At 38.3% G+C, this 20,265-nt stretch overlaps 1 pseudogene; it reads left to right on the forward strand.

Moving 5' to 3' along the window:
- Positions 1–3,473, forward strand: part of LOC103731536 — a 5,237-nt pseudogene extending 1,764 nt beyond the window's left edge.
- The last annotated feature ends 16,792 nt before the right edge of the window (positions 3,474–20,265 follow it).

A 20,265-nucleotide genomic window follows, 5' to 3' on the forward strand; every position in this document is an offset into this window, starting at 1 on the left:
TCATGCAATGCATCCTAGCTCAAAAAATTGTTATTGAATATGTCAATGCTGATGTAGTGAAATGCTTCTTCTAAATATGTGGTTATTGAATAAATAATTTTTTAAAAAAGACAAAAAGCTTCAGCAAAAAAAGTGAAGAGGAAACTCACAGAATGGGAAAAAATCTTCACCAGTCACACATCTGACAGAGGTTTAACACCTAGAATATATAAAGAACTCAAAAATCAAAGAAGTGAGAAACGAAATGATCCAATTAAAAGATGGGCTAAAGATCTAAACAGAGAGTACTCAAAGGAAGAAATAAAGATGGCTAAGAAACATTTCAAAAAGTGTTCAACATCATTAGTAATTAGGGAAATGCACTTTAAAACCATCCTAAGTTATCACCTTACCCCAATCAGACTGGCTAGGATCAAGAGAACAAATGATACCAAATGCTGGTGAGAATGTGGAGAAAGGGGAACGCTCATTCACTGCTGGTGGAATTGCAAACTCGTGCAACCTCTGTGGAAAACAGTGTGGAGAGCTCTTAAAAAACTAAAAATGAACCTACCGTATGACCGAGTTATACCACTTCTTGGCATATACACAATGGACTCCCCCTATTGTAGAGACACTTGTACAACCATGTTTGTTGCTGCTCTTTTCACAATAGCTAAGAGATGGAAGCAACCTACGTGCCCCTCAACCGATGACTGGTTAACAAAAATGTGGTATATTTATACAACGCAGTTCTATTCAGCAGTAAAGAAAGATGAAATAATGAAATATGCAGGTAAATGGATGGCTCTAGAAACTGTTATACTAAGTGAAGTAACACAGACTCAGAAAAACAAATGGCATATGTTCTCCCTCATATGTGGATCCTATCACCAAATCCTTTTAAATTCCAGGTCCTTTTAATAAGATTATGATATACAGCAGTCTCTTCTGCATGAAATAACTACCATTATCACGACTTCAGCTGAGGCTGATCGCTAAACATCATCACAATTAGGTTTGATGACGGTTGTGCTCATTCATTAAAGAAGGGTCAGCAGGGTCATTGGACCCACACCTTATTATTCAGCCACTCTTCCCAGCTAACTGTATGTAAAGTATACAATCTGGGGAAGGCTAGAAAGAGAAGGCATGACCCCTGCTGGGTAAAGGCTTTCCAGTATGCATACCCTCAGGTTATGCATACACCTCAGGACCCTTTCAGTTACCCTGGTAAGTAAGCTCAATAAATTCATTGGTTCCCCAGTAAAACTTTAATAAAACATTGGCTTGACACTAGAAACTTGAAAGAGAATAAACATTGCTTAGCATCTCCAGGAAAAGAAGTCTCACAACCAATGGAAAATTTATTTGTTAATGCTATTAATGCTATATAAAAACAAATTGGTGAGGGCCAAATTACATACAGGTGGCTGGGAAGAGTGGCTGGATACTCTAATCACACATGGCCTCTCACAACAGTTGGAAAATTTATTTGTTATTATGTCTCATAATTATTAAAAAAAGAAAATAAGAATGCAATAGACATTAAAGTGGTATGGGAATGGAGATATTTTCCAAAATAGAAAAAATGAGAAAGCCTAAGCAAGTGATAAAGGTCTGTGTAGGTTTGTTATGTTATATAAAGGATGAGACAAAAATAATATACACTTAATCTTAAAATCTCCAAGGTCGTAGTTTAGTCAACTACTTTAAGGAACAAAATATATATCTAGTCAAGGTTTATCTCAGAACATTTGGTTTTTGTACCCAAGCCTTATCTACATAGCACATGGTAATTAAAAATACCAGAATGGTGGAACTAACCTTTTTGGGTGTTTAACAGCCATACTTTGAGGCCTATACTAATGTGGCCAGAAGGACTAAAAGGACAGTTTTTGCCCCTTGCCCTCCAAGGTCGACTAAGTTTCAAGGGACTATGGAACATCTCTCAAAATGCCCTATAAGTGAGCCACCTGTCCTCTTGTTCAGAGAGGGCTTGGAGACCCCATGAGATGGACTTGAACCAGTGTCTAGTCTACAAAGAAGAGGAAACACCTCATTCATGCTTCCAAGTGAAGCCAGCCGTGGCTGAGCAGGACCTTTGATTTATCTTCACATATATGGAGCTAGTAAAAGAAAGGAGTCAGGAGTTCCTCCCAAGCCCATGTGTCCTCTGAGGAACAGATCCTAAAATGACCTTAAGTGTAAAAATAAATTAATTTATTTGGGCCAACTGCATGGTCTTAAACACCCAAAAGGAAAGTATAACCAAAGAGTAAAGTCATCAGTATATTTAAGAGTTCAAGGGATTACACTTCCCAGACATTAGGCTTAAGTCTATACAAAAGTTATTTAGACAATTATTTCTCATTGATAATTTTGTTCCTTACCAGAAAGTGCTGCTCAGACGTAAGACTTCAAATCTTGATCTCCAATACTGTAGAGCCCACCTATGCCTAAGGGCACAACCAGCTATTGTTCTAAAATGATGGATAAATTTGTTTTCTCCCCCTATCTAGAAGCCTTTGAGAGAGAACTGACACTGATTCTAATCACTCCAAAAGCTATCAAAATACATGAAAGCAAATCCTGAATCCATCACTCTAGAGTCCAGCCTTGGAAGACAAAAGAAAAATGAGGAGGAACCCAATAGAGGGATGCCTTAAGAAATCCCAGTGGAATTTCATATGAACATTTGAAAATTGCCATGTTCTGACTTTTTTCTAGTTCCCTGTCTAGAGCTTGTAATGCTAATTACTCTTGCCTTTACTTCCCCTTCACATCTCCTATTCATGATTCAAAGACTTTCTTTTCCCCTTAGAGACAAGAGTTATGCAATTTGGAGTCTTTTAGATAGACCCACTGAAGGGGTACTCCAATTGCTTTACCCTGCGTCCCTGTTCAGCATGGAAGAAGCCAGAGTGGTCGGCATCCCTATTCCCTATTGGCAATTTGAGTGACGTCTTCAGAGGATGGTGTGATAAGAATAAGAAGTAGGAACTGGCCAGGCAGTTAGGGTAAAAAGACTCCAAAGAAAAGTAGCCAGTTTCTTGGCTAAATTTCCTTGGGCCTCTTAGCAACATACTTTGTTCCAAAGACCAAATATGTCAAAGGTATTTGGGAGCGTGCATCTAATCCTTAAAAGATTTTAGGGTCACATCTTCAGAGAGGGGAATGTTAAAGTAATCAAAAGGCCCATAAAAATAAATAAACAAACCAAAGAAGAAAAAAAATTCCTTTGGTAGTGATGTGACCCTACAGCCTACCTGAAGAATAGTGTGAAAGCCCTCCAGCCTACTCTGCTCCCTACACCAGTTAGAGCACAGCTTCTCCCCCTCCCACCCCCATGATGCTGAACAGCAGGCTGCATTCCTGCCCTTAATATTGAGAGGCTCCTCATGAAGTTCTGGTACCCACATCAGGAAGTGCTACTGTAAGATGAAGTCTTCCATTAGCACTCGGCAGAGAAGGAGGGAGTTTTGTACTGCTAAATTAGGATTTGAAGATTTAGGACCATCACTCAGTTAACTGATAGTTGAAAACAGAATGCTTTTGAGGTTCACATTTAAGGGCTGAAGTATATAGTTGTACATAACTTTTTCTATGGAAATGTGCCACTGAGTGTATTTCGTGTCGCTTCTGTGAAGCTGTTAATATGTGTCTGCTGATGGTGACCTGTGTGTCTGTCTGTGTTCCCAGTTATGGGAGCAGGCACTCAAATCCTGTGCCTGAAATAGGGATGTTTAGTCATCTGAGGTTTAGTATCTCTGGTCTGTGTGTAAGATAGATAACATTCTAGAATAAAGAAGCTATTGTAACTTAGTCCTCATCATGAGTAGGATATTTGTATGTGTTTGGTGATAAACATTCTGTATCTGGTAAGGCTAAAATTTCTGTTTCTCTTTAAGAATTGTCCTGTGCATACTGGTGGAATAACCTACATAGTGTTAAAAGTCAGATACCTCCTTTAATGACCGGTGAGTACTACGAGAAGTTCCCAAGCAACCCGCTGTTTTCACTCCACAGATCATGTGACTTGGAATTGTGCTACTAGACAACATAGAGTTCTTTCTTTGCACTTAAAAACCCAGTTCAAGTTCTTGAATACAGTTATCCTGGTAGAGTGTCTTCATATAACTCAATTTTAAAAACATTAATATCTTCAAAATCTGATGACAGACTTATTAACCATACAGAATGTGTTTTCAAGAAATCTTACACTGGATTTATCCTGGTTAATTCTTGGATTTCTACAGAACATCTGTTCCTACTCTTTTAAGTGATAATATGAAAATAATTTACATTCAATGGTGTTACTGATAACCATCTTTGTTGTTTTAAAGAAATATTGCTTTTTATTTAGGTAGTGTTGATGGGTTAATTAGAATATATAGATGGGTTTTCTTAGGCCTAAACAATAGATACATGTAGATGTCTTATGTCATTATGTATCTGGATTTGCATATTTGATTTTGTACTGAGAATGTGATAATAAACATTTTGAGAGAAAAAATGGGAATAATACCTCATAGGACCATGGTGAACAGCACATAGAATGCATCTGTTTAAATGCTGTTTGTCAGTAACAAAGTTCTATATGAATGTCAGGTGGGAGCACATTGTTCTAATCATAACTTGTCTTTCGTGGTTCACCATGAAGTCTGGTGTTTGCCTTTTTAACTATAAATAATTACTATCCTTGGACTATGCTTTTAGTACCCAAGAAGCTTTCAGAGCACCTGCAATGTCGAAATTCTTTTCATAGTGATACTAGCATGTCATTTGCCATTTCACGTGTTCCTTTACAACTGGAGTTTTCTAGACTCTACGTGACTTGTCATATCAGAACAGACTGAACACAGAAGCATAGGTGAGACTTTCAGTAAGCCAGATTTGTACGCATATCCATTAATGCTACTGCACTCAGTATGCCTTTGGAGAGGGCAGTGTTATAAAAATCTGCCACTTGGACTTGGGAGATGGCTTAGTGGTTAAAATTTGCTGCGTAGTTCTGATGACCTGCGTTTCTGATGACCTAGAACCCACGTAAAATCTGGACATGGAGGCATGCATGTATGAAATCTTAGTGCTCCTCCAGGGACAGGATGTAGAGGCAGGAAAATCCCTGGAAGTTCCCAGACCAGATATCCTGACATATGCAGTGGTGACCAAGAGAGACCCTGTCTGAAACAAGGTAGAAAGTACGAACCAAGACCCAAGCTTATCCTCTAAGCTCTACATGTATGCATGCCTACACTCACATATGCAAACACACATGAACATGCACATCATACACACACAATACAGACACAAAAATTTAAAAATCTGCCCTTCACATTAACATGCAATGCATTTATTTGAAATGAATTACTGGATTTTAATTTTTCAGTTTAGTTTTCTTTTTCAAAATCTTTTTTTATTGATTTTTTTGTGTATTTCATACAGACCATCCCAAACAAACATCTCTATACCCACATCCCAAATGGCATCCTTCCATAGCCTCCCCCTGCCACTGGAGCCCACATAGTCTGTCATTCTTGTTACTGTCCACTGTGTTGTCAGTGCCCCCAGCCGTTCCCCAGTGCAAGTCCATCTGCTGAGCCTAGTCAGCCTATCTAGAGTCCCTTGTTTTAGGAAGATCAGCTCTTCCTCATCTAGCAGCAATCACTTGCCAACATTCCTTTAGATAAGATTGGGGTCTCCTGTTCATTTTCCCAGTTCTATGCTGGGTTACTGTCTGGGAGTCTCTTGGGCCATCCTGACCAACAACTCAAAAGAAGGTATCTCCTGTCTGGCATCGTTTCTTGTTATGTAGCTTTTAGCTATCCACATGGACTCTTAAAGAAACATACTGATCACTTTAATCTTTGGTTATACTTTCCTTTTGGGTGTTTAAGACCATACAGTTGGCCCAAATAAACCAATTTATTTTTGCTCTTAAGGTTGTTTGAGGATCTCTTCCTCAGGGGTCACATGGGCTTGGGAGGAGCCCTGGCTCCTTTCTTTTACTAGTTCTATCTATGTGAAGATAAATCAAAGGTCCTGCTCGACTATGGTTGGCTTTGCTTGGAAGCATGGAGGAAATGATTCCTCTGTGTTGACCCTCCTCTTTGTAGACTGGACACAGTTTAATTTTCAATACGGTAAGTATCCATAGATATAACCACCTAAACCAAATATCTTAGAAATCACCAGTACTTACTAAGATTACAAGGGGTCTTCAGACCAAAGTGTCAGAGAACCTCTCATTCCTTGCCTCTGATCCACCAGGAGCAGTGTGCTCTCTTCTGCTGATTTCCAGAATGACTTTCTTCCTGGTGCTTTAATTGATCCTACCTTAGTACCAGCTTTCAATTTCCTTCATTCCCCCTCCCCTCCAAATCCTTCTGGGCTTCAAGACTGAGCATCTCTGATACAGGCTTCAGCTTTTTGCATCTCACTCATTCTCAGTTTTTTTCCTTGATGGTTCCTATGACCCAGCAACTCTCTTCCAGTCAATCAACATAGTAGAAGACTGGTTTAGTTTAGCTTTGTGCTTTTCTGTTCTTTGTTCAAACTCTCTTCTTGATTTTGAAGCTAGTTCTGAATCTTGCTAAGAAAACAGAGCCCCATCTTCTCCCTTAGGAACTGAAGTCAATGTGTTCTGTTTCCCTACTGGGTTACAAGCACATGACAGGCAATAGAGGCTGGAACAGCTGAATGCCTGTTTGGAACTTTGATTTGGGACTGGCATTGTGAAAAGGATGATAAAGTAGGACTTTCCCAGTGAAGCACAATTAGCTGGGTGTAGCGGGGCCGGGGGAGTGCTGGCAGGAGTGTAGCACTGCACTGCGGTGCGGGGGCAGAGGGGGCTATGCAGTCTGGGTAGCTATATGTCTGTCTGTCCCTGCATGTTTAATGTGCTTTCTCCATCTTTCAGTTTTGCGAGCAATGCGATTTCCTTTCAGTATATTCCTTTACTGCCTAACTGAGACAGAGTCGATTTCTATTGCTTGCAATCAGTAACAAACAGCACTTGAATGAGCTTCCCACCCCACCCCATGCCATTATAAGAACTCCATATACACAAACTCATTTAGTCCTCACCACAGTGCTGTGTGGAAAACACTGCTACTCTTATTTTGCTGTTTTGGGTATGTAGCACTGGCTAGCTTCAGACTCAAGATCCTCCTGACTTAGCTTCCCGAGTGTTGGGATTACAGGTGGGTACCACCATCCTGTAATCCCTTAGAATCCTCTTTTTATATATGGGGAAGTGTGAGAGAGGTGAAGTGATGTTCCCCACATTACACAGATAGTAAGTAGCTGTGCCAGGACATAGCTCCAGGTATACTGGCTATGAATGCAGGCTTTTACAACCTCTCACATGCAAACATAGATGACTAACCCAGAGATGTACGTTACTGCTGGGCAAGCAGTAGAAGCTGGGGTCAAGAGAAATTTGACTCTTACAACTCTCAACCTTTTTGTGTGTAGAAATATACCTTAATTTGCATATGAAGTAAAATAGTGGGTTATTAATGATCATCTTTATATTTTTTCTAAATATACTAAAATATCCTTTCTATATTTCTATGAATAATGAGGCTCTATGTAGAATCTGACAAAGACAGCAATAGCCTGCCTATCTATCTATCTATCATCTTATCTATCTATCTATCTATCTATCTATCTATCATCATCTCTCTCTCTCTCAACCATCTATCATCTATTTATTGTCTATCTTTGATCTGTCTATCACCTAACTCTATTACTGTCTATTGTCTATCATCTATCTATAATCTCTGTCTATCATCTACCTATATATCAATCTATCTATCATATATCATCAATCATTATTTATCTAATCTCTCCATTGTATCTATCATCTATCTATCATCTCTCTATCATCTATCTATCCATCCATCTATCTATATCATCTGTCTCTCTATCATCTATCTATCAATCGTCTATCTATCTATCTATCTATCATCTATCCATCATCTATCTATCTATCTATCTATCTACTTCTGACGTTGTATCCAGACATGGGCGTAGGGCAGGTTTTGTATCACGAGGGAAGCGGTGTGCTGTTCCCGCGCACAGACACGCACAGGCGTGGGAAGTGTCTGCACACCGGCAGTGACTGGTTCACGTCGTCTATCTATCTATCTATCTATCATCTATCTTTGTCCATCTGCACATATGTTTAATACAGCTGACTGGCAGCTGAACCTAGTGTTATTAGTGGCTCACCAGCAATAGGGATGAATAATGACAAACAATGCAGTATGGCAGCCCTTCACTGTGCTGTCCTCTGTAACTCAGAATAATATAGTCAGCTACATCTTCACCTCTGTTCCCACACTCTTCTACTCTCCAGAGGCTTAACAAGGGACTACAGATGGTATTGCTTATTTTGTTTAAACTAAAAATGTAAATCAGACCATGGAATTAATAAAAAGGAAGAAAATCCTACAAGAAATAGATTTCAGGGCATTAACTCAGTTCCATGCTCTGCATTATATAATTACCAACCACACAGTTTCTCAGCAATTACATCATCATGCACAGTGAAATTACATTGCAATGATAATCCTAAAAACTACAACAGTGGCAATCTAATATTAATAACGCTGAATGTGGATACAGAAAGCTAATGTCTATGGTTCAGTAAATACTATGACTTGTTCTTGGAGTTAAAGTTTCATTTACTGTAGATTTAACATGTTATCTCTTTAACCTTCATCAGCGTGTAACTTGTTCTCCAAAAATCTTATAATCCTAGTCAAATAAAGACAAAAAGTAGTGTCTCACATTCCTGATGTGCAGTAGACAGCTTGGCGTTGAGAGCAATAGCAAGGGTATTCAAGGAGCCTGTTTTGTAGAGTTCAAGGGAGCTGGTTACATAATTGGAGCATATTGGAAGATCTGGTAACTTGGTGAGGAGGATGCATTCAGATAGGATAAAAAGAACTGGTTTGATTATCAGCATAGCACTAGATTGCTGACTAGTCTTCTGCCTCATGTGAAGAGGAGTTCACACCATGTTCTCTTTTGAAAGAGAACAAGACCTGTTCATTTTAGTTTTCACTATTCTTCCCTGGGTTTTCAGGAACTACATGACAGCTTAAGACTCATATTCTGAATTTAAGGGCCAAAGGACGGCTTGAGGCAAAAATTCACTCCAGGGATACTGAGCCCTAGGAGGGTTCAGTTTAGATTCTTGTGTCTGGTCCAGTTTTACCAGAGGGCCACTCTTTGATCACCATTGTGGTTAAGGCTGTATCAGTCTGAACCTTTCAAGTGCTGCTTGTGAAATGCCCCAACTCTGCTAAGAAAATTGGGTCAAGCATAGCTTATGTTCCTCATAGAAAGAATTTCATAAGGATATTTTTTTCTCTCTGTCATGATGATAGAAAATTGGGGAAAATGCTTGCAACAATACAATTTCTTACTGGAAATTGTGGGAAACATAAAATAACCACATTTTCCATTAGCATCCAGGTATAATTTAGACCTTAGATATGTCCAAGTAATCACACTGTCTTCTGTCACCCTGTCTTCCTTCTTGTGATTGACTACTGCTCCCAACAATGCATGTACATATCTCAACCCCAAGAATTCTTTCTACTTTACTGTCTTGTTTAATCTCTCACTGGGTATTAGGTATATCTTCAGAATTAAGGGGTGCAGGAAATTGATCCTGTCCACCTCCACTTGCTCCTTTCCATTGTGTTTTGTAAAGTGTCTCTGAACTTTTGTGTCCTTCAAAAGTGTTTCTCTTGTTGACTAGAACTTAGGCTACTGGGATGTGCCAATGTAGATAAGAAGACATTGAATTGGCTCCCTGGAGTAAAGAATCAGGGTGATAAATTGGACTATCAACACCTACAGGACTGGGAATTGCTTTCGATTTGTCTTATGTAGCTTGTTTACCTGAATGTACCTTTTATACAAGTGTGCTCTGCAACAGATACCCATATGAAAAACATAACTAGTGTTAAAATATAGACATAAGAGATCAGTAGTTTGAAATGGAACCAGTGTCAAGCCAGAAGAGCTAACGTAATAAAAGCTATAAAATGAGAAAAAGTTTGTATCATGGATTTAAGAGAATTGCCTTAATTGTAAGAATCCATGGACCTTGACAAAGAAATGCAGCCCAAATGGGCATGAGCAGAGACCATGGCTTGAGTGACGTCCCAGGGTAAGGCAGTGCATCTAAATGTAGCACCCAAGAAAAGGAAAAAATGAAACAAACAAACAAACAAAAAACAGCAACAAAACCTCACAAAACAACAGCAAGAAGGGGCCAATTCTCTGTTGATGGCCATGGCACACTTTGACAGGAGGAGTTGCTGGTGCTGGCTGTTGGAAGGAACTGTCTGAATGGCAGCAAATGAATGCTTTACTGGAAATTATCAGTCTGCCTTACCTGGCTTGATATCGAATGTTGAGAAAGTATTTGGAAGTAGAAGGTGTCAGCAAAAGGGGATGATCACAAGCAGTTTGACCTGGCAGCTGAGAGCTGACAAAGACATTTGTCATTCATTTAACAAATACAGCATAGTTCATTTTCTATTGCTGTAACTCAGTACCATAGATGGGGATATTTGTAAAAAAAAAAAGAAAAGAAAAAGCAACCAAAAACCAGAGAGTTATTTACCTTACATTTTGGTGGCTGGGTGCCAATATTAAGGTGCCATCATCTGATAAACTAGATGGCTTTCTGCTGTACCCTAAAATAGCAGATGACAACACATGGTTAGACAGCTTAAGTGTGTTAGCTGGGTCTCTTCCTCTCAGGAAGTCATCATTGTGATCATGGGGGTCTCATTTTCATGCCATCATCTAGTCCTAATTATTCTGCAAATGTGTCACCTCCAAATACTATTGCTACATTTGGGGATTTGGGGATTAGGTGTCTATCATGTGAACTTCTGGGGGCCATATTTAAGCCATTGTAGTTACTAATTACCTATGAGATGCCAAACATTTCTAGACACCAGTGACCTAACCACAAAACAAACAAAACAGAGAAAGAGCCCACTTTTCTCTCCTCAGATGCTACAAAGTTTTGCTGCACTGCTTTACCCTAGGGTGTCACTCAAGACATGGTCCCTGCTCATACCCATTTGGGTTCCATTCTTTTCTCAAGGTCCATGGATAATTACACTTAAGACATCAATTCTCTTAAATCTATGACATAAACCTTTTCTCGTTATATATTTTTTATTACTATGGATCTTCTGGGCCTACTACTGATTCCATCTCAAAATGTTTGGGCTTAGTCTAATCTCTTCTCTCTTCCAATAGTGGGACACAGTAAACAAAATAAGTAAAATATTCAGAAAGTTAGATGGTAAGTGCTAAGGAAAAAATACAGTAAAGAAGATATATTGGGACTCTAATTAAAAATAGGATGTCTACAGAGACGCAGACCATGAGAAGTATGTACCACATTACATGCAGCCTCTCATTTACTGGATTGAATGGAACATGAAAAATATTCAGCATAATTTAATTTTTGTCTCATTGTCTTTAAGAAAGGAGATGTCCAAAGAAATTACAAGAAAGGGGGCAGGAAATGAAGAGTTCCAAAGCTGCAGCAGGAGAATGAATGGAAGAGACTGAGAAAGAGGGAAAACTGACTGGGAAGTTTCAAACATGGCTGGTATTTTCCAGGAGTACAGCAATGAGATTCTTCCAGAGAGGAAGTAGGTTTAGAATGTTGGACTTACCACGTTCGGAACAAGAATATGCCTGTTCTGTACATATCCCCAGTGTGCAAAATCACATAGCATCTTCAACTCCGCCAGATGCAGATTGAAAGCCCTATCTATGCGTGTATTAGCATACTGATTTCACTGCATTGACAGCACTTTATCCAGCACCAGGTATTACATTTTAAGGAGACAATGGAAAACTGGCGGACACCCAGAAAATCTGGCCAATGTGGTGAAAAGAACTGAAGCAAATTCACAAGAGGAATAAGTGAAAGATTTAAGGAATTTAAACTGTTTAGCAGAGTCATAGGGTCATCTTTTGGCCTGTTTTCAGATATTCTAGAGTTACTATGTGGAAGATGGTTTCTGTTTGTTTATGTGGCCTCTATAATCAGAAGGACTATAACAGAAAACTATAATCAGATAGTAGAGATTTATAGTATAGAACCTTCACTTTTACATACTCTAACAGGTAGACCCTAGAGATTGGGATAGAATGTCCTAGGAAACAGGCTATTGAGAGAGGTGCTCTCCTCAGTGGTAGAATGACTAGAGGGGATATTCCAGAGTCTACGGAAGACTCAGTGCAGAGTTGGGGTTGAACTCAATGTTGGACCTTGATGGAGCCCCCACAAGCTTATATGTGCAATCTCTTGACATCATCCCCAAACTCTGTTTTGTCTATCTCAAAATTCTAACCAGAGATTTAAAGAATAAAACTGGAGTCCCTATTCAAATTTAGATTTTATATTATTAGAATAACTAGAATGCAAAGAAAAGCAAAACCCCAAAGTCCCTGTGTTAGGTTTCTCTGGAGGAACAGAGCCCGTAGAAGGAACACGTGTTACAGAGAAGCTTTATTAGAATGGCATCTGCATGCTGGAGAGGCTGAGAACCTAGTAACTGGTAAGTCTGCGTGAGGCTGGATGCCTCAGCAATCCCAAAGCTATCTCTCACTTGGGAGAATTCCTGGAGAACCAACTGATCCTGAGTAAAGGTGGGTAGATAAAACAGTTCTGCTTGTTACTCAAAGCTCTTTACATCTAGGTAGCTACTGGGGGCAGGATCTTACCTCTCAGTTAATTCTTCCAGGGATTACATTAACAGACCTCCCCGAGGAGTGTGTGTTTTAGTTGATTTCTAATCCAGTCAAGTTGACAACCATGATTAATCATCACACACCCCAAATTTATAACCTCTCCATTAATTATAATTTACTATTCTTTTGTATATATTTACTAATTATTTTCACATGTATATTCATATATAGGTTTAATCCTATCACAAACTACATTATGCTGTAGTCCTAACCTATCATAGTATTTATTGTGCAATATTTAATCAATTGAATATATTATGAACTGCCCAAGTGCTCTGTGCATGGTTGACACTTACCTAAGTGTCTTTTTTATCTTTGAAGGATTATTTATTTATTTTTAGGTTTGATGAATTATTATTTTTTATCATTATTTTTTAAAAATTTTAAATAACTACATGATTAGAAGAAGCATTTCACTACAGCTTTAACATTCAGTAACACACTCCAGAACAAGAGTACATCTCTCTCACAAGTGAGTGCAAGTTTCTAGGTTCACAGTTGAATAAATACAGTTATACAATATTGAACTCAGTATAAGCTCTGTAAGACATAAAACTGAATGATTTTTTAACATTTAAAAAGATCTCCATTTCATTTTAGATTATATTGTTCCTTGAAGAAAGATTCATTGTTTTTGCTACTAACACTGAGATGTTGGCGCATGCATCTGTAATCTGTATGTATCTGATTATTACTAGTCATAATCGGTTGCACTTGGATCCTTGGTGCCTGTGTATGTCTATAAAGTCATCGGGTAGATTTCAATGGTAATGTTTATCACCTCTACTAAGTAACATGACATAAATTTCCATGCTTCTCCATGTATTTAAATATAATACATTAAAAAAATTTGTTGATTTTTTTTGTGTATATCACACAGAACATCCCAAACCATCTTATTCAACTATACACCCACTTCCCAGATGGCACCCTCCCATAGCCTCCCTCCCCCCACTAGAGCCCTTATACTCTGATATCCCTGCTACTGTGCTGTTAAGTGTTTCTTTTTATTATCACTTTATTTTAAGCATTTGAATCAGCGGATTGTGAAAAAAACTTGTAGATAGGAGGTGGTGGGACTTCTTGGTCTCTATAATTATGTGAATAAATTCTTATAATAAATCTGTTGAGATTTGATATACATACACAGACACAGAGACAAACACACACACACACACACACATTCCTATTACTCTCTTTGGAAAGCCTTGACTAATATAGGATCTTAGCAATCTAGAACTCTTGTGTTTTCACTCAAATTTTAGGATTATTTGATCTTTATCTTTAAAATAGCACATAAGATTTTAAAATTCATTCTACAGATAGTTTATGGTTGAGTAAATGTCCTAACAATTTTTAGATTCCTATTCCATGAGCACCATTAGGCCTTCATTTATTGACATCGTTGCATTTTTCTAAGCTTTCCATTTACTGAATATGCTTCCTCTGTCTATTCAATTCCTTCTTTATCCCAATCTTAAGCAAGGGGAATTTTCTCTCATCCAGAAACTTTCTTCTTTACTGTTCTAGGAATTTCTACAACCACTAATAAACAATGTATTTTCAAGATCCTAGGTTACCCAAATTTTAAACCCCGGGGGCCGAGATCTCATTAGAGGCTTTCTAGAAATAGCAGTATTCTAAAGCAGGAAGCAGAGGTAAAGGAAAGAACAGAGGGAAAAGTCCTTATGCTCATACAGGGACACTGGGTGCTATCCTGCCTTAGGACATGATGTTGAGCACCTAGTCAGAGATCTGACTGAACAGAATGCACATTCTTTTAGTGTTTCTTACATACTTCAGTTCTTATTTGAATGTCGAGCTGCACTGTTTTCCAAAGGCCTTCATAACATTACCCTTCTCCCCAGTAACTCGTTGATTTTCTTTTATTGTCACTCTAATCAAGCAGTTGTCAGTAGCCCCTGATTTTGTTATATTCCTCAAATATGAACTTGATTCTTTCCTACATTTAAAAGAATGTGGGGTTGTTTCTTTACACCTTGAATTTTTAGTCAAGGGAAGTCTTGCTTGAAATGGCAAATTAGCTGATGGGATTTTAGAGCTGTGCATTTTTAGAAACTGCTCCATAGAAAGAGACAGTTTTTTTTCCAGCATTAGGTTTAGTGCTTTTTAAATGCAAGTTTATTAAGTGGTAATGGGCCTATAGATTGGTTTAGCTGCTGATTCCTTTTGAGGTCATAAAATAGGACCACAGTTTTCTCAAGCACAAACACTGTTTGTTGCTTTTACACATGGCTGGGTTGGAGCGATTTGTAATGCTGCCCAGCATTTCAAGGCTCATAATTGATTAGTTAATATTGTATTTTGATAGAAGGCCTTAGAAGAAAGGTTTTGAGATTTCCTTGTTTCTTAGCTGTGTCCTTTATTCATACTTTTTCCCTTTTTATCACTTTGCTAGTAATAAAAAAATCCAAGCATACTTTTCCATTTGGGAAGTAATTGCAGTTTATTTATCTAATGAAACACTTGTCTTAATTTTGGCTGTCATGAGAGCAAGGTAGACTGAATGAGGTGGACTTGGGTTGGACAGCTTTGTCCTCACCTTTGTGAACTGGGCTGCTTAGGCTAATGTATCAGGGTTTGTGGGATTCATTAGGCCTTCTGCAATTCTTATGCTTTGTACTCATTTGGAGATGATAACAATTCTGTCCTAGGTGATTTGGGATTTTTAAAATGTGAATTATATAAAACCCCCTTAAGAAATTTTGGGGCTAAGAAACAAATAAACATCAGAAACTGGTGAAGAAAAAATGGTTATTTTTAAAAGAAGAAAAAGGAAGAAAACTAAAGAGAAGAATAAGCTACTTTTAAAAATAATTTTTTCCTTGTAAAAAAAATCATTACAGTCCATTTTATGTATGTCCATTTTATGTACAGTCCATTTCTATATGTTCTTAGAGATCATCAGAGTCACAGGTAAGCAGGAGGCCCCACCCTTCTCTAGCTGGAAGCTGGCACCTGCTTGTCTCAGAGCTCTAAGGGTTGAGAAGCTACACACAATATGGTTCCCAACTGAGTCCAGGATAAGGAAAGGAGGCAATCTCAAGTCTAGGATATTCATTTGCATTCTGAACCAATAAGATGCAGAATTTGGTGACTATACTATAAGATGACAAAGTTTATAACTCTCTGGAACACACAATTATGGGAAAAAGGGCAAGAATTTCTTGTGATCAAGGACTTTAAAAACAACTGTCATGCACCAAATTCGTAGACTAGTCATTTTCTGCCTTTTCGCTGAGGCTGGCATCCTATTCTGTGTGAGAAAATATTAAAGTCTGTTTGCATTTGCTAGTCTCTTGAATTTGTAATTGCAGAGCCAGGATACTGTTTCTGACACACCTAATTAGGACAATGATCTTATTTTGTATGTAATTCAAATTTTTCAGTATTTTAGAGAGTTTAATACTTTTGGCATAAAAATGTAATATACATTATCAAAATTATTTCTCATTATTTATATAAAACTTTGTGATTGTTTAAATAAGGTTGGTTGTTTTTCAAAATAACCAGAGGGTATGAAGTGGCTTGGAGTTTACTCTTCTGTCTTACAAGCTGGTGGGCTCCTGCAGTTTGATAGCACTGGAGTGTGTTGATTCTGTAATTGTCAGAGGAAAGGGCCTATGGTAAAATGTTTTGCTAGGAAAAGACTGACATGATAACACCTGTCATGGCCAGTGGATCTTTCATTTGTTTTCTAATAAGTTCATTGTAAAAGAAGAGGATTTTATTCCAATACTCTGGTTCAAAGGGAACAGTTATGAATAGACTCTTGAATATTTATGTTTCTAGTTGGGCAACACAAAATATTTATTTCTGATAAATATTCAGGGTCAAGTTCCTACAGTGATCTCTTCCAACCACTTCTGTATTTGAAAGCTCTAAAAATCTTTGGATTTGATGATTCACTAGAAGGTTTGACAGGTGCTTTGTAACATTGCACTTGTAGGTATGGTTGTTTCTTTCACTGTGAAAGACTCATGTCAGTATTAATAAAGGGAAATGTGCATGCCCAGGAGTAAGTCAGTGTGGGCGTGCAGGTGTCCATCTCAGTGGAGTTGTACAGACAAACAGAGCTACTCACTGGAGACTTGATGTCCAAGGCTTTTACTGGGGAGAATCACGTAAGTATAGAGTGTCTATATGACTGATTTTAGCTACTCAATGTCTAGCTACCACTGTAAACTCTTTTCCATTCAGAGACCAAATTAATACAGAATGCTCTGAAAGACAGGCATTGAAAAAATATGAAAAATAGGAAAGTCACAACTATTGTAATAGCCATTATTCAAACTGATATAGGGTGGCCTAAGGCCTCAGCAATATAGATGGTCTTAACAGCAAGACATTCCAAGACATTCCAAGGAAGCAGAGGATTTATCCCACGAGAGGATCAAAAGCCAGTCTTCCCAAACACAGATCATGCTTTGGAATGAGCAGAGCCTGAGCAAACCAGGTCCTGATGAATGAACCCCTTACTACACAGATTCTGACCTGAAATTTCCGAGAAGTCAACATCACAGACTAACCCAGAGTTAAGCACAATAGAATGCAACTTCAATATAGGGTTGTTTAAGGTTATTTCCACTCCTGTCCTAACCCCACATTATCTGCCCTCTCCTTTTTCTTCAGTCTTAAACATATTCCCTCAAATCAAGGCTGTCTTTCTAGTTTTCTCTGAAACTCTTAAGTAATAATTGCTTTATTTTAGTTATAACTGACCCATAAGATGAGATAGATAATTTTATGTATATATTTCTATTACTGGGATGATGTAAGTATAATACAAAGAATACAACTGAAACTCTCTGCATAGGAAATGTGCTGGGTGTCTCTAAGGGAATAATGTGATTGCAGGGCACACAGTTAAAAATTTCTGGATGCTGAGATGTCTTCCTTTTTCTTTTCTAGAGATAGTATTTTTAAAGCAACTCCTGATGTAGCAATATATAATGAGAATTTTCACTTACTGTGCAAGAGGAAAATCACAATTTTGCCAAGCAGTTATCCTAAATGTAGCAACTCAGCATGCTATAATAGAAATGAGTTGGAAGTATAAGGACAGCACTCTGCCTCCAAGTAGGGGAATTGCAAGGTGCAATGTGTTTTCTGGGTTTGTGTAGCAGACATTGTTTACTGGAATGAAAAGAGCTGCTATTAACTCATTGGCAAAACACATGCTTTACAAGCCAAACACAAGATCATTACAGACACAGTAGCTTCTGCAAAGATAAGAAACACAAACAAAACTGTGTCTATTTCATTGAAACGGAAGGCCGGCTTTTTGAATGTAGATTCCATGTGTTGTAGAGAGGTGTTTCCTATAAACAAGCCTTAACTAAAGTCACCTTAGCCTCTACTTTTGGGAACCAGTGGGTCACCATTGGCTTGGTTGTTATGGTGGTCTGGCATTCAAACTAAATTTAGTATATAATATCAACGTGAGTGCCTGTGTATAGATGACGGCTATATAACAACAACCAAAAAACATAGTGCCAGACAAGGGAAGCCTCCCTTCAAGTTGTTAGTCAGAGTAGAACAAGAGACTTTCAAAATAAAACAGGCTATTGCCACAGTGCTTGGTTGCCTCCTAAAACTTGAGGATAAGACCATATTGCTGAAGACAGGGTATACTTTGAACACAGAACGTGGAGCAATTGAGCTGGAACTAACCTGGAAGCCCCCTCCCTGAAGACTAACTCTCATAGTATGAACTTACTATGTAAGCTGCCAAGGGAGAAAACCAGTCAATGATCCTACCCAGCTATAATGCCTCAGAGCCACAATGACTGACCCAGGAAACTGTATTGATGCAAGAGTAGCACTTTTATCTTGTGGGAAATCAACAAGTGTTCAGTTGGACTTAAGGCCCACTCAGTGGGAGGGGACTCATGTGTGGTACTGTAAACACAGCCAAACATGGCTGGAGAGATCTTAGATTCTCAAGAAAAGCCAACTTTTGTGACATCCTTAGACCAATACAATTTCTTGCTGTGTTCTAAATATGAATCCTTATAGTTACAGACAGGGGTACATCTCACCACTCCTCAAAGAAGCTTCTTTTTGCAACACATGGAGACTATCACAGAGTTCCACAACTGGCCAAATGCAGCTATGTAACACATTCTTTAGTTAACATTTATTTCCAACTGTGTTCCAGGATTAAACTGTACAGTATTCCTTTCCTTCATATTAAAACGTCCTTTTACTCACCTTTCAAACAGAGCTCTTTGAGGATAACTTGTTACTTTTTTCATTATAGATTAATTTTCTTTCAGCTTTCAGAGTTCATATATAGGATCTATATACTTTTAATAATGCATATCCAAGTTATTGATACAGAACTTTGAAGAACAACCACAATCCAAAGTACTACTTTAGTACTTATTGGCATCTAAGAAGAAAAATGAATAAAGATTAATGTTCCTCCTCCTATGAGCTAGAGCTGTGGTCCCCTCCCATGAAGGTGGAGTTGTGGTCCCCTCCTGGGAGGCCTGGAGTTGTTTGAAATTCTCCAGTCTATACAAAGTTTTTCAATGTAATTATGTTATTGTTTCAAGCAATGCTAAGTTATAAAAGGAAAAAAGTAATAAAAGAAGAAAAAAAGGTTAAGGCTCATACTCCTAATCCCAACATTTGAGAAACTGAGGTAAGAGGATTTCCAAAATGTTCAGAGGATTGCCAAAAGTTCAAGGCCAGTCTAGGTTGCATAGCGAGATTCAGGCCAGTCTGAATTAAAAGTGTTACTGTTGGGAAAAAAGAAAAGAAAAGAAAAGAAAATCCAAAGGAAGGAGTACTTAGTAATCATTACAGGAGACAGCCACAGATCTTTGGTACTATAGCAAAACTAGGCAAGTGATAGTTTCTCAAGAGTCATTTATAATGTTGCATTCAAGATCATTTCAATAACTCCATATTCCTTAGCATTAAAATACATTGTACTTTGAATGAGTCTTTGACAAGCATCATATGTTTATGCCTTCAGTATGCCTCCCAAAATCGCAAGTGTGACCTCATAGGACATGTTTAGTTCTGGGGATGGAGCCCTCATTGTCAGATTCATACCTTCCTCATGTGAGTTCTTATTGTTTCGGGACTAGATGGTTAACATCAGAGTGGATTGCTACAGAGTGAAGCTGTCCTCATGTTTGTCTCTTCTGCATGTTCCTGCTTGTTTTTCAGCTTAGAGTCATCAGTTGAAGAGTCAGGAAGCACTCAACACAAGCCAAGCAAGTGCTGATGTTCTTGAGCTTCTCAACCTACAGAATCATAAGCCAAAATAAACCCCTTTTTCATAAATAGAAAAGATTAAACTGTATGTGTGTGTGTGTGTGTGTGTGTGTGTGTGTGTGGTGTGTGTGTGTAGTGCTAGGTGTGGAGAGATTTGAACTGGGATAGGAGCAGGGGAAGAGGCACAGGTGGGGGAAGAGCAGAGAGCCACAAAACATAAAGACT

The sequence above is a fragment of the Nannospalax galili genome, unplaced genomic scaffold (assembly GCF_000622305.1).
Source record: "Nannospalax galili isolate Female #2095 unplaced genomic scaffold, S.galili_v1.0 scaffold253, whole genome shotgun sequence".
Lineage (NCBI taxonomy): Eukaryota > Metazoa > Chordata > Mammalia > Rodentia > Spalacidae > Nannospalax > Nannospalax galili.